This window comes from Morone saxatilis, unplaced genomic scaffold (genome assembly GCF_004916995.1).
Source record: "Morone saxatilis isolate NCDOM2014 unplaced genomic scaffold, NCSU_SB_2.0 Contig12, whole genome shotgun sequence".
Lineage (NCBI taxonomy): Eukaryota > Metazoa > Chordata > Actinopteri > Moronidae > Morone > Morone saxatilis.
The window spans coordinates 2,983,017-2,994,549 of NW_023339674.1; the positions used below are offsets into that span (position 1 = coordinate 2,983,017).

The 11,533-nt window shown below is 38.1% G+C and overlaps 1 protein-coding gene across 3 annotated transcripts in view; it reads right to left on the bottom strand.

Moving 5' to 3' along the window:
- The window catches only part of nos1apa (nitric oxide synthase 1 (neuronal) adaptor protein a), a 165,828-nt gene that overhangs the window by 80,367 nt on the left and 73,928 nt on the right, over positions 1-11,533 (bottom strand). The gene's annotated exons all lie outside the window — the stretch shown is intronic.

Genomic DNA, 11,533 nt, shown 5'->3' on the forward strand with positions numbered 1-11,533 from the left:
AATCCAAAGGCAAGACACCAAATTTTTGCTCTCAAGCTAAAGAGTGGGGTAAAGAAAGTTGTGATTAGATTAGAAATTAACTGCAAGGAACAGACTTCCTCAGAGATATCTATGTGACTTTGAGAGAGGAAGCTCATAGACACACATTGAAAGCGAGGTAAATTTAATTTAAAGTTTTTAAAAAAATACCTCAAGTGACAGCAGTGTTACATTCCAGTGTGAGGAGGAGACAGGGGAGGTTAATACTATTACAACTAAAAATATCCTGTGTGAAAAAGGATGCATGGGGAATTAAGTTTGAGACAATAATAGAGTTCTCTTGGTAGGGAGAGACTGTGCAACCAACAGTGAAGCTACAAACAATATCCTGCAGAGCAGGTAAATAGGAAGAAATAAGTTTGGGACCAAAAGGGAGAGCAAAAGAGATAGCACACATAACGCGCAAGAGGGAGAACATTGTATGAGTTAAGCTCCACACTGGATCTAATTTATGATGACAAAAGAACACGACTGGGGAGATAAAGCACTGCAGATGACAATATGGTGAAAAGACTGAAAGCAAGAAGCTGGAAATTGTCGTGTTCAGAGTCCAAGTGGGAGTGGATGGGATTTGTTTCTGTTTCTCGACTAACGTATGTACAAAGAAATCAAAACTTTACTTAATAATCTACACTGTAGAAGACATTACTTATACAGTATCTGGTGACCCCAGCTCTTTGATTTTATCCAGAAATCAGCTGTGTGTGTGGGCATTGCCTTTCCATGTCCAGAAAAAAAGGAACAGCTTCACAATACAAGCGAACACACAGCTACCAGTTTGAAGAAGTTTCTAAAATCTACATAGCAATGAGCTTCACGCTTGATTCACGCTCACATGTTTTGGCTGTAACCTGAAAATGTTCATTAGAGCATAACGAACAACCTTATTACTATGAAGATTGTGCCCCCTTTTTGCTTTTTTCAAGATTATTATGATGAAAGATAAAGCCTTTTGCTGACCTTACAAGAGATGCAGACTTCATTAATAAAAATATTTTTTAAAAGAGCAACTGAATGGGCAAAAAGGCAAAAAGGAAGCTCTCTAATATAAAAGAAATATTCCTAAATCATTATTACAACCTTTTATCAGTAGCCTATACTCAGACCAAAATAGCCTCCTCCATGCTTTACATGTTACAGCTGTGACCTGGAAGGCTTCATCCAATCAAAAATTGCTTTTTTTTTTTCAAGATTATTATTGTAAAACAAGACTTGCAAGCTTTAACAGTACAAGCCCTGTTAGTGATTGCGTTCTACATACTTTGCATAAAGAATGTTAACTTAATATCTAACGTAATGAATAAACTATTAGAGTCTTTACCATAAACCTATGCACAGAATCTGATGCAAGATGTTCTGAAGATGAACTTCAGCATGCTCAAAGTAGCCTCATTTATGCGTAAATGATTTGGCTGTGGCCTGAAAATCTTCACTAGAGCACAATAAGTTCATCATTATCCAGATTACGGCTGGATTTTGAAGGTTAATGAATGGATGCCTCTCTAAAGCCAGTTGTTGGTCTTGCTTAATACATTAAACTTGAAATATCAACTGGTTGTAGGAAGTACCAGAAACCTCAGGCAGAACAGCTCCTAATTGGGCAATTAGCGCCTTAATTAAGCAGCCTGGTTGTATATTTGGGGTAATTTATCACAGTGAGACAATAGACAACCAGGCAAGAGCAAGAAATTAGGTGAAAATTATGCAAATGACCCTGTTGTTTCTGTTTAAAATGTATGTCTGGGTGTGTTTCCAAGCATATTGGTTTTGTGTGTATGTGCATATTTTTGTGTTTTGTACTAGAAATCAGGGGTCTTATCTATACAGTCTGACATTTCTGTGGTATTTGTTTTGGCCTTTTCTCTGGGAGCCAAACTAGCTGAGGTCTTGTGGTATGGATGGTGTCTTTGTCAACTCTGCTTAGCAGACTGTCAAAATACCAGGCACAGCTATCTGCAGTGACTCATTCTCTCTCTCTCTCTCTCTCTCTAACTTGATCCAGGAAATCTGTCTGAAAACTGTGACGATGTTAACATGGACGGCTTATCCTAGTTCTGATCTAACCTGTTAGTTGTTGTTTACAACCGGTTGCCTGACTGCTTGGGTTTCTTGCCTCGTTGATCCAAATAACATCCATGTTGCTGTGTTCCCAGATCTCAGGGACTGCTCTGTGATATCATAACTAATAGGCCCAAAGACCAGAGCTATGCAAACAGAACCCAGGTTGTAATAAACCGTAGTCTTCCTTTAAGAGGTGTGATAACATCTATTTCATCCATTCAATTTTCAAACAATGTTTTGGTAAAGGTAGCAAAACTTTTAAGTTAATATGTCTAGCTTCACAGTAACTGTCACTGTCCATACACTAAACAGTAGTTTGACACATCCCTGTTTGCTTGCCACAGCTAATGAGCGTTTCAGAGCAGAAAATGTTGTGGATGCTGCTGTGACAATACACTTTACAGAGTATCTGCTGGAAATAAGGCAACATTATACACAAGAGACTACAGTAGCACTGTAAATTCAGGCAAGGTCGGTCAGTTTAATGAGGGTCGCAGAAGCATTTATGTACGTGTCCATGTCACCAAACAGAGTCTCTATTATCGAGCTGTGTTATCTACAGTACTGGCAGAAAACTGACCGCTCCCATCCGGCTGCACTTTGCAGAGACCTTGTAGTTGTCTCCCCTTTCAACTCTTTCTTTGCGCTCCCTTCAACCCCAACCCTAAGTCACTGTGATAAAAATCAGTATGTCCCGACAGACTTCTTTTTTTAAAGCATGGGAAAGGGTCTTATGTTCTGCCAGTTGTCACCTACGGAGAATCCTATTGAAAAATTGCAGACAAGTGAAGCTCAGCCAAGAGTGAGTAAAAATGGGCTTAGCTGACTGGCTTATGTGACAAATCCCCAAGTAGAGCAGAGATGACGACTCAGATACATCTCTATCAAGTGTCTCGTACAGGAACAGCTGCCAAACATTCAGGTGAAGATGCGTCAGATCGGATCTCGGAGTAAGAGAGGCAGGCTCGACATGAAAGCAGTCAAAGATGGTTAACGGCTATATAAATCGACTACAAATACTGCCTATGGAAAAAACCTCTTATGTTGTATTTAAAAAGGGCTGCTTTTCTTGTTTCAAGTTACAAAAATCCATATTTTCACACGAATGAATGTCACTTTTCTTTGTCAATGTGTGAATCAACACAGTAGCAGTGTCACAGAAACAATACTGTACTAAGTACTAAGAAATGTGCTCGTAGGAGTTTGAAGACTTTTCCATTTTCAATCCCTCAAAGCTGGGAAGCAATTGTTTCATCTGCTGGCAGAAAGCAATGACACAGCAGGTAGGCTGATCCCAACACAGATATTTAGACAAACAGCACCATGGTCAGAACAGGAAAGAATAGTGCAAGGAGTCAAACATGACATAACTTTTCTGCCCAATAAAAAATATTTACACACTCTGTAGCCCCGGTGATCAATATTAATCAATTTTAATTTTAGATTATCTAGATAATCAGAGACATTTGGAGGACAAATCTAAAAATGAGATAGGAATTAAATTCAACCTACACTTCGTCTCTTGGAAAGGTACATCAGTGCCTCAGAATCAAAATGTCTTGACTCAATATTTAACACCCATACAGGGAGAAAGCAATTAAGGAAGTTTCTCCAGCAGAAGGTGAATCAATAGACCAGAATGCAATGTGTGATACATGGATAGACACTGGAGCCACCCTATTATTTAATCATGTTATCACATTGTGGAGACATAATGAATACAGTGATATTTTCTGTAGCTTTTGATAACTCGGTTTGTAGCTACCATTATGGACGCTGAGGTCGAATTGCCTGTACTAGGGGCAGTTTACAAGCTACAGTTAACAGCCAATACTTTAAGGGGGGATTCCAGTATAGCTAACACACTTATTTGCTACAAAAAGTAAAAATAACCTTATCAGAATTGTATTTTTGGAAATCCTCTTGTGGAGAAATTATGCTTTAGATATTCATGATGCACATTGTATAGGCTATAGGCTTTCTTAAATCAAGTTTTTAAATGTTGTATGGTTATTTAGAATCATTAATTTTACAGTTATATTAATTGTTCAAACTTTACCCTCATCTGTGGCAGTTTATTATTCAGTGATAAAATGTCTTGACTCAGGTTTTTTTCTTGTTTTTATTCAAAGATTCTTTCAAGGAGGTTCCTTTAAAGGAAAAAAAATCTTATTGAAATCCTAAAAAAGAAGCCATCAGAGCAATTCTGCCATAAAGACGGGCAAATGGCACCTAGATTTAATTTATTGTTAGTGATAAGAGACCATATGGAAAAGGCTGCAGACTTTAGCGCATGAGGCCGAGACAGAAAGAGCAAAAGACTGATTGAAAGCCCAGAGAGTGTTAGTGAAATGCAGGGATGGACACTCAAAGTAAATGAGAAGATGGAGAGAGGCAGGAAAGGGAGCGTGTGAAGGATTACGAGTGAATGGCTAGATGGAGAGAGAAAAGGGTGAGACGGAGACCGTGCATGAATAAGGAGCTGAGAGGGGATTGAGACAGTTGAGTAGATGATTCAAGACTCATCCGGTGACTTAAAGTTCAGCGGTGCATTACAAGTTTAACAAAAACTCCTGTTCCTTCACATTTAACCTGCCGCGGTCTCGTCTCCATCAGCAAAATGTAACCGGGAAAAGCTTCTGTTTAGAGACCGCACGGGTTCCACATGCACAAACAAACACACGTGAAACCCAGCTATTAGCCCTGGTGTTCATTAACTTTTGCCAGGCAGCGTAATGCTGTGTTAACAAGACTCTCGATGACCACACACACTCCCTCACACTCAGCTAACCTTGTTAATAAGCCCTTCTTGTTAAAAGGCTGAATCTATCATGCGAGGGGGCTGTGATGTGATGTTTGAGTAATGAAGTGGGCTTGTTTTAGAAGTCCTCAGCCATTTTTTTCTTTGATAAATTGCTGCCTGTAAAACACAGCTGTTATAAATCAAAGGCTAAGAGAAAATGTGCCACATACAGAATCGACAAACGCACAGTTACAGGGAATCAACACAATAATGCACCTGTGCCAGATCAGGCTATAGGTAGGTGTGTGTGTGTGTGTGTGTTTGTGCGTGTGCCTATTTTAGCAAGAGCATCATTTTCAGGAATGAAAGCCAAATACATCTGCATTAATATAATCTCCCAGCATTTACCATCCTGTAATTGGAAATCTATAAAAGCCCCACTATCAGCTTCAGTAACATGAAACACACGTAGGATACTGCAGTGTGTCACCCTAATAACATCCATCCTGACTCGGTAGATCACTATAGAGCCATGAAAATATCCTGTTGGCTGGTGTGCTGACTGTGTGCATTTACTCTTAAATTTGATTGTAGCTGTGATGGCCCGTGTAACTCTTCAAACCGTGACAAACGAAAAAATGAAGCTGAAATCTCTTGACAAGTCCTGAAGGGCACCATTTTCACCATGGTCTGGCCAATCACCATCAAGAGATCAAGTGAATTATGTCATAGGCCGCAAATGAATCATTAAGAAATTACACAATCCCGGCAAATGTAATCAATACAGGCAGTGGTGTTGGAAATTTTATGTGATATAAAAGACTTAATTATGGCTCATCCATTGGACTTAACGGTGTAGGCTGAAAGGAAAGGTTAGTTCTGATATCTCAGTTATATTTACCATGTGTTAAGACTTTAATAGTTAATTAGACTGACCACCTAAGGCTAATTAGGGCCGTTTGTAAGAAGAGCCATGTGTGATTGACAGTTTTAGTGTCAATCAGCTGCACAATGTAGAAGTTGCAGCCTTTAAAAGATAGAGCTTTTGAGCAGTAATTACAGAAATCTCTGCCCATTAGGCTAATTGGTATATGTGTTACAATACAAGAATACAGGGCCAGATTTGTCTCGAATTTTTAATAGGGTTCTCAAACAGGTTTTAACATTGGGAAAAAAATCTTCACTTTACAACTTAACTTGTCTAGAAAGGTACGTAGCTGACTGTGTGAGCTGGCTAAGTGAATTAACATCTTTATGTGTTTGAACTTGTTACAAGAAAGTATTAGCAAATGCAGCCTTCTCTTATAGGTTTGAACAAGCTATTCACGTAATCTAACTGTCCTATATGTCTGAATTGTTATACTGTCCTAGTTTCTTAAATGCTGATGATCCCACTGCAATGAGAAAGCACTGAATGAACTGAACAACCTTGGGCTTAGTCTGTTCAAGTCTGGGTCAGTTGGGAAATAAAAAAGCATTCATTGTGCGGGGTTGAGGGATTCTAATTGTTTGAGTTCTGATCCAGTTCAAGTCCCCCTCCACTCAATAATATGTGTCTCTTCTAGTTCCTACTGTTGGATGTTTGAGCTTCACTGTGCAGAATGATGTACGTGCAGAGTTTTAGATTAGACGGATGTTTTCACATTAATCTGCTGAAAGTGGAAAGTTTTTCTGTGCTCATTGAAAATTTGGTTTTAAAGGGGCAGGGCCTATGAACATGAGTGTGACGTCATATTTTTAAAGTCATGTAGAGAATGGACTTTACAGTGTAGTTTAAAAATAGGAGACACCTTGCGTCCAGCAGGAAAACTTTAGAAATGAACAAATTTAGAATATTCATAGATTCTGGAATTCTTAATGGAGGTAGAATGAGTAGAAGGATTTAAATACGGAAATTAACCTTTTTATAGACACACATTACTGTTCCGAGAAGACTATTTGTATATGTCATAATACCGGTCTGGAGGGGATCTTTAAGATTATTTTAGATTAGTTTGATATTCATAACTGGAGTAGAGACCACTGGCATCACAAGGAACACAACCATCCACAAACACAGGGCAAACTGCAATGTTTTATGAATGAGAGAATAGCTACCACTTTATAATCCACTTCATCAGGTTTTACTACAGAGCCACAGTTCACTTGGTCCACCTCACTCTCCTCCAGCTTTATCTGCAGAGTTAACAGTCTGTGTTGCCCACATCTCTCCATTCACCATCTCATCCAAGTTCAGCTTCCCCTCCCCCAAGTTTCTCTTTTTCTCTTCCACATGGACTGCCATAGAAAATTGGCAAAGGAAACGCTTTGTGATGGATGTCAGTTTCTGTTTTACCACAGAAAACACGAGAATTAGTGTTTGTGTTAGTGGATTTTAGCAGTTGCCTTGTGACATGAAGTTCATACTTATTTACTTTTTCAGTTCTTGTCTCTGTCAGCCAAGATTAAAAGATCTGTGTGTAGTTACCTGATTCATGTTGATTTTGTAGGTTTCAATTCGTCTTCTGGTCTGTTGTCAGCTTATATGACAAAAAAGACACTAAATTATCTAAAATCAGTATAACTATGAAAAGCAACATTTGACCTAAAGCCAGTACATCTCTGAGTACAATGTGCATTTTGTGCTGTTGATTTTTGGCATCATAAGGATATTATCTTTCTTTTTATTAACACTAATCATCACTGACTCTCAGTCCTGACTGTCTTTTAGGTTCAGTGTTTTTCACAAAGCCCAGCAGCCTGTCAGTAGGACATCAATGTGAGTTTTTTTCCTTGGTTTTGACAGTTATGTTAGAAAACATTTACATTTGCTGATGCTCCTCAGTTTAATGTTTCTTGGCTTATAACTGCAATGGATGACTTAACTTTGAATTCAGCTGCTGACTTATTGTGGAGTACCACTTTAAACAAAAGGACATTTCAAGAGGTTATACAAAGCCTTTTGACCGTTTCACACTAAAGACAAAGCCCTGTTCTTTTCCCTGCATAGTTCATTACACAGACAGGTTTCCGCAATAGCCCAGACCCCAAATCTTTTCCAGAACAGCATGGATTTGGCATCGCCGAGGATAAACCAGACTTAATTACACAGCATACTGATCGGGCATTATGTTGATTAAAAGTGACTATAAAAGGCAGGGTGAAAAGGTAGAGGTTCATTATCAGAAAAGCTGTTGTGTCAGCTCAACCCCTGTGTCCCCACATAAAGAAAACCTCGGAAATTTTATAGCACAGACTTGGCAATTCTGAACGTAACACAACAAAACAGACTTAATCATCAAGCAGACAGGCAATTTCCTCCGGAACTTGTTAAAGTCAAGGTGAGAAGTTTGCAGATCTCTCTCATTTTTATTCTTTGATACATTATTTACTAAAAAGGTAAGCACTTCGGTTTGTGCGTGTATATGAACCTATTTGGGGGAGTTTCATGAGAAATGAGGTCACTAAATCAATATGTTATGCCCTGCAATAACCTGAGCTCAGCTCAGATAAACTGAATAAAACTCCCGCTTTCGCTCACATAAATATACAAACCTGGAAACAAATCAAGACAGGTAAAATATTGATATAGTATTTTGGTATTCTGCCTCAGGGGTGTCGACCTCCAATAAAGTTTGGTTTTGGTCATATGTACGCGTTGGTGAGTATGATTGTGTGTGGAAATGTGCATTTGCTCTTCTACTGGTTGTCTTCGGTAAGAGTTTGATAAGTCGTCCAAGGAAGCCATCCAGCATTTCAGATTACCAACATCGATTCCCAATTCGATACTAGTGCCCTCTTTTCCCCACATTCAAAATACATATACTGTGGGGAAATCATTGCACTCATGTTTATATGAAAGGAACATGAGGCCTGGGATTGGTGTGGTACCCATTCTACTGATACTGACCTTACTCAGCGGTTTGGATTGGTGTGTTACAAATAATGTCTGACTCCACAGCTACTTCCCGCACTGGTTCAAAGCAAGTTCATTTTAGAAGGATGATACATATCTCAAATTGCATCAGTTTAATTTCCTCACAGGCACCTATGATCCCTTTTGGGTGCCCATTGATACCTGAATTAGGTATCTCAGGCATATCTTAGGTATCTCAGGAGGTATCTCCTTGATAGTTGTGAAATTATTGGGGGTGGTATTCAGCCCAACAAGAACTTTTAGATTGTTTATAATTTACAATAAGTTTTGTTCAACATCCAGCTATGACAGTAACATTTCTTATGGGACTGTCATTGTACAGCTTGCTTGTTTTGCTCCCCTTTATCTGTACTATTCCTCATTCAATACTTGTTTTCCTTATTCAGTTGTATTCCACGTTTACTCCCTTGGAAGCCTGAGCCATCTGTTGTCCTTGCTGCAAAACCTACATATTCAAACATCAATAGAGACAAAAACTATTAAACTAATGCATATACACATATACATACAATCTGCAACACTGAAATGAGAATTAGATAAATTTATGGAGTCTGTATCTTTTCCAAGTCTCCAGAGAACGACACAAAGATGGAAAGTAGAGGGAGAAAGAAAACTGACCCAATAAAACACCATTTAAACTGCGAGGGATGAAAGTGAAAAAAAAAAGAACCAAGTCAAGAAAAAGAGATAGAAAGCTCATGCACAGCTCATACATATGTGATTACAGACAGATGAAGAGATGGTAAGATATAAATCTGTAGACACTCCTGCTGAAAGCATTCTAATTCAGTCTTTTTTCACCACATTCGACTAAAATTTAATTTGTGTTAACAGTGTAAAGATATTATATATATATTTAATATTCTGTTCCTGATTATACAGCACACAGAATATAGTATAATCTTAGACACAGAGCAGGCAACCAACATGATTATTTGTATATGAATGTGGAATTTATCTGATCTTTTTTGACAAAAAGCAACACTCAGATATCTGTCATCAGTCTGGTACAATGACAACTTGGATGAGTCAGTCAAGAATGAGACAGAACAATGTGGATATGACTGATACGCATATTTACATCATAATAAATTCAAAACTCAGACGCATCAAAAATGAGAAAGACTGCAGGATTCTTTTTAGAAAGTTCTTGTCATCTTTTATTGTTTCTACAAAGTGAACACATCTTAAAACTCTTCCAGTGAAGTATTCTCATTAACTTTGCCCTCTTATCCTCCCTTCCTCACTTTCTACCAAACAAACAGTCAGCAGGCTTCAGCCCAACCACTCCTCCATGTCCTTTTCTGTACCTCTTCTACCCAAACTGACCATAAGTTATTTTTCTGACTTTTTTTTGTTATTCTCAACATTTTCAATCAATATGTATTTGTCAGTGTTTGTAATGGTGTACATATTTTTTGAGATGTCGAATAAATCAAATCAAAATGCTCTCTCTGTCAATTTCCTTCCCTCCTGTACTCCCACTCTTTTTTTAACTCAGGGTTATTCTCCAACATGCATTGTTGGAATGCCAGTGCTGACTTTTACATATTAAGAAGCTCCTATCTTTGTTTAGAAGTAATAAAAAGCATTGTTTAGTTGTATGCACTAAGAGAAAAAATAATTAGAGGTTTGAAAGAACATGATGCCATACCACTGAAAGCTCCAGAACAGCTACAAGTGGACCATGTGGTAAGACTGTTTTTCCAACTGCTGTTTCCAACATTGAGAATAAACCTTCAATCTCAAGCTTTAAGCCAACATAAACTAAAGATCTGTAAAGCGCTCAGAACTAGGACTGTAAAGATATAGTGAGACAGTTAAATCGTGATACAAATAGGAAGAAATATGAAGATTCAAATTGGTTAGACGAGAATACCCTTCCTCAGAAATAAAAAAGGATTCTATAATAATAATAAGAAGAAAATATAAAAGAAAATATATTCGTATGATAGGATGGAAAGCTCTGGAACAACTACTGATGGACCTTGTGAAACTGATTTGTCAGTGACCTTTTTAAGTGATATGACACTTTATTATTGGGAGTATAATATATTTTGACAACTTCTGCCTTGCCAATATGTCCCACACTTACCTTCCCTCAGGCACACTGGACCCAAAATCTACACTTTGCTCTGTGGATGGTAAGCTCGTCTTGTTTGGCCTGCGGCCAGTGAAGATATTGGGGTTTTTATAACCGACATTCCCAAGTAGGCAGGTATGGATATTACGTTGCAATAAGTAAAATGCTTCTGGAACTTTTCCACACTTTCGACTTGAGAATGGAAGTACATTCTTGACCTTGGCACCAATACGCGTGAGAAAATAATAGTCTTAACTCGAATATCCATTTAGTCAGCTTTACAGAGCTCCTCTCAATATATAGCTTTCCCTTAACTTAACTTAGTCAGCGCTTACTGATGAATAATTAAAAACAAATTAAATGCATCTGCAGTCTAACAATACATTACAGTGGTAATGTATTCTCTTATTTAATATGAATGAACTTCAGGGAGTAACATGCTAAATATGTCAAGCCAGATCTCAAATTAAGTTAAACATCTATTCCGCGGTGTCCATCTGTGAATAAATATGTATGAGTGTGTGTAGCTCTTAAGGTTGTTATGAAAACTAATCAGTCAGCTGAGTGGGAGGGTAATTCCTTTACAATCACAGTCTGGTCTTTAGAACCTCAAGCTGAGGTAGCATACACGCCTTATGTAAGCATAGAGTACAGATGTGTGAAAACGTACACAAACACAAACACAAACACA